The 4,185-nt window shown below is 51.5% G+C and overlaps 1 pseudogene; it reads right to left on the minus strand.

Annotated features, from left to right (window-relative positions):
- LOC111960878 (WD repeat domain phosphoinositide-interacting protein 4-like) overlaps nucleotides 1-4,185 on the minus strand; it is an 11,775-nt pseudogene continuing 7,590 nt past the window's right edge.

The raw sequence follows: 4,185 nt of genomic DNA on the forward strand, positions 1-4,185 counted from the left end.
TCATAGTAAAAATGTTTTTAATCTTCATACATATTTAGAAAAACTTGATTACAATAAAAACATAAAACAATCATGTAAAACAGACCTTCCGACAACTTGTATGTTTCTGTAAAATCAGCTCTGCTTCTTTAGCTTCACTTCTCTGTCCAAGTCTAGATCCAATCTACCATCATCATTACCACCATCAGATCTCTGCTCCTCTGCCCTCCCTCCCGCTCTCTCTTTTCATCCCTCCCTCCTCCTTTTCCCCCCTCTCTCTTTCCTCTCAGAAGTCATCGTCATCACAGATGTCCAGGTAAACGTCAAAGGCTTCCCGGTTACAGTTGCCATCAGGGGTGAACACGTACTTATGGAACGTCCCGTCAACACAGATAGCTAGAAAAAGGAGGAATGCAGAAAATGTTAAACTATTATTACAACTTTTGCACTGCAAGGCTCCAGAGCTTAATCTATTGTAAAAGTATCCTATATTGTATATTATATTGTTAATTCCAACAGTACAATTAATTTCCCAGCTAGGACAAAAACTATATTGATTAATTGATATGAGATATTGCTGTGGACTGACCGATGACAGAGTTGACATTTTTGGAAGTGTTCTTCCCAAATGCACAGATACAGGCACACTCCGCCGGGACGGTGAAACTTGCCAATGACCACTGACTGTCCACGTACTGACCAATCACAGGGCCCACCTTCCCCACACGAGCCAATCTGGGGAGAGGAGAAGAGGGGAGATAGTGGCATGAACAAGCCATAAACAACAAAATGGTAAAATTTGGATTTGAGGTACGCACAAACACACATACACACTCTCTCACACACACACATTCACGCCTCTTACGCAGAGCGTCTGTTGAGTTTAGTGTCTTTGAGAGCGAAGATGTGAACAGTGCCCTTGTCACTAGAGGCACACAGGAACGAAGAGTCATGACTGAAGTTGATACTGGAAGAGAGAGAGAGGAGATGAGACTCAATTCCATTTTCCCCTCTTTCTTTCTTTCCCTCCCTCCCTCCCAGTACCGGTAGAGTGTAGCAGGGTCTGTTCCTCCTCCCTCCCTCCCTCCCTCCCTCCTCTCCCTCCCCTCCTCAGTACCAGTAGAGTGAGCAGCGTCTTTCCTCTCCCTCCCTCCCGCAGCTACAGTAGAGTGTTAGAGGGCTGTTCTCTTCCTCTTCCTTCCTCCCAGTACCAGTAGTTGTAGCAGGGTTGTTCCTCCTTCCTCCCTCCCAACCAGTAGATGTAGCCGGGTCGTTTCCTGCCCTTCCTCCCTCCCAGTTACCAGTAGAGTAGTGCAGGTCTGTGTCCTCCCTCCCTCAGTACCAGCTAAGAGTGTAGCAGGGTCCTGTTCTTCCCTCCCCAGTACCAGGTAGAGTTGCAGGGTTGTTCCTCCTCCCCCATCCCAGTACCAGTAGAGATGTACAGGTCGTTCCTCCTCTCTCCTATGTACCAGTAGAGTGTAGCAATGGGTGATTCCCCCTCCTCCCAGTACCAGTAGAGTGTAGCAGGTCTTGTCCTTCCTCCCTCCAGTACCAGTAGAGTGTAGCAGGGTCTGTTCCTCCCCCTCCCAGTACGCTAGAGTGTAGCAGGGTCTGTTCCTCTTCCCTCCATACAGTGGTGTAGCCGGTTCGAGTTCCTCCTCCTCCCTACCTTCCCAGTACCAGTAAGTATACAGGTTCTGTTCCTCCTCCCTCTCCTCATCACCGATTTACAGTATAGTAGCAGTCCGTTCCTCCCCCCGAGTACCATGTAGATTGTCAGAGGGTCGTTCCCTCCCTCCCTCCCGGAGCCGCAGTGAGGAAGTGAGGGAGAAAGTGCTGTTCTTGTCAACTCACTGCGTCTCCTCTTCAGTGGGAGGAGGGAAGGGAACAGACCTGAGTCGTTAGCACAATGGTCTGTTCTCTCCTTTCCCGTCCTCTCCACCCGAGGTATCACTTGGAGGAGTGAAGGAGGAAGATGGCATAGAGCAAACAGGGTCTGTTCCTTCCAGCTTAAACTCTTCGGTTACTCGTGATCAGTAGAGTGTCAGCAGGGTCTGTTCTCCTTGCGCCGAGGACGTACCCTCCCAGTACCGCAGTAAGAGGTGTAGCAGGGTCTATTCTCCTGAGGCTCGAAGGCCAGGTCCCTGTTCACACGTCCCCTACTGGTGGGCTACGGAGTACCAGTAGAGTGTAGCAGGGGTCTGTATGTCGCTAAAACCGAAGACCTGGCTGCTCCCCTCTCCTGGTCACGGGGCACGGCGGAAGGACGTCCCAGCCTCACAAATACTACTGGTTAACCGGGAGGCAGGAAAGACCTGCTTAATAAACAAAATGTACCCAAATCAAAAAAAACTCTAAATATAATAACAATAACAAGCTCGGCAGTAGAAGTGTAAGCAGGACGTGTCTGTTCCTTGGTACTCCCTTCTCCCTCCAGTACCGGACGGGTAAGGCGCCGCGACGCGGATTCACCAGAGGTTAGTCAGGGTCCTGGGTTCGCTGCTCTACTCCGGTAGGCGCTCGAGGTTAAGGAAAGACCTTCTGCTTAACCTTACACCAGTACCCTCCTACTAGGGTATACGGTAGCAGAGAGTTGATGGTTATGCCTGCCTCCCAGTGACCAGGAGTAGAAAGTGAGTACGAGGGTCTCTTTGCTCTTTCCTCCCGTCCAATACTAAACTGGGGTGTTAGCAGTCTCGTTCGCGCTCCGCTCCCTCCAGTACCAAGTAGAGTGTGTGAGGCAGAGGAGGACTGAGGACTACCACTTCGCTCTCCTCCCAGTACCAGTAGAAGTTCTCCGTTAGCAGTAGGCATCCCGGCCTAGCTTTGGTATGGGAGGCGAGGAACGACGCCCTTGCTACACTCTCTCACTCGGCTTAAGGTTACGGAGGAGAGGGGAGTGGTACGACAGGGGGATGTGTGCTGCACTCAAGACCCATGTGCTTACACTCGTATGTACAGAGGGTGTAGGCTGAAGACAGGGGGGGGTAGCAACATAGACTCTCCTTCGCTCACACTCCTATCTGGTACTGGAGGGAGGGAAGGGAACAGACCCTCTGTCTACACTTACTGGTCCTTGTGGAGGGAGGAACAATTACCTCTGTACTGGAGAAGGAACGCATCTACACTTCTTACTGGGAGGGAGGGAGGCAGCTGACTACGACGCGAGGGGAGGAAGCAGACCCTGCTTACACTGCTACTGGTTTACTGGGAGGGAGGAGGGAAGACGAAGACCCCGCTACACTCTATACTGTCATGGAGGGAGGAGGAACAGACCCTCTACACAGTCTACTGGTACTGGGAGAGGGAGAGGAAACAGACCCTGCTACACTCTACTGTATGGGAGGAGGGGAGGAACATACCCTGCTACCTACTGGTACTGGGAGGAGGAGGAACATACCCTGCTACACTCTACTGGTACTGGGAGGAACAGACCGCTGCTACAATCTACTGGTACTGGGAGGGAAGGGAGGGACGAAGCAGACCCCTGCTACACTCTACTGGATGGGAGGGAGGACACAACTGCTACACTCTACTGGTACTGGGAGGAGGGAGGGGGCAGACCCTGCTTACACTCTACTGGTACTGGGAGGGAGGGAGAACAGACCCTGCTACATTCTACTGGTACTGGGAGGGGAGGAAACAGACCCTGCTACACACTATGGTATGAGGGAAAAGAGGAAAACCTCTGCTGCACTCTCTAACTGGGAGGGAGGGAGAGGAACAGACCCTGCTACACTCTACTGGTACTGGGGAGGGAGGAGGGAGAGAGGGAGGGAGGGGCGAGGGAGGGGGGAGGGAGGAACAACCCTGCTACACATCTACCGGTACTGGGAAGGAGGAGGGAAAGAAAAGAAAGTAGGAGGGAAGAATGGAATTGTGAGTCTCAGGCTTCCTCTCTCTCTCATTCCAGTATCAATCTTCAGTCCTGACTCTTTTGTCCTGTGTGCCTCTAGTGACAAGGGCACTGTTCACATTCTTGCGCTCTCAAGGACACTAAACTCAAGCAGACGCTCTTGCTTAAGAGGCTGTGAATTGTGTTGTGGTTGGAGAGTGTGTGTGTGTTTGTGCGTACTCAATCCAATTTTACCGATTTGTTGTTATGGCGTTGTCATGCACATATCCTCTCTCCTCTCCCAGATCGTGTCGGTGGGGGAGTGGGCTGTGTTGGTCAGTAGTGGAACAGTTCAGCTGGTCATTGGCAGT

The sequence above is a fragment of the Salvelinus sp. IW2-2015 genome, linkage group LG4q.1:29 (assembly GCF_002910315.2).
Source record: "Salvelinus sp. IW2-2015 linkage group LG4q.1:29, ASM291031v2, whole genome shotgun sequence".
NCBI classification, from domain to species: Eukaryota; Metazoa; Chordata; class Actinopteri; order Salmoniformes; family Salmonidae; genus Salvelinus; species Salvelinus sp. IW2-2015.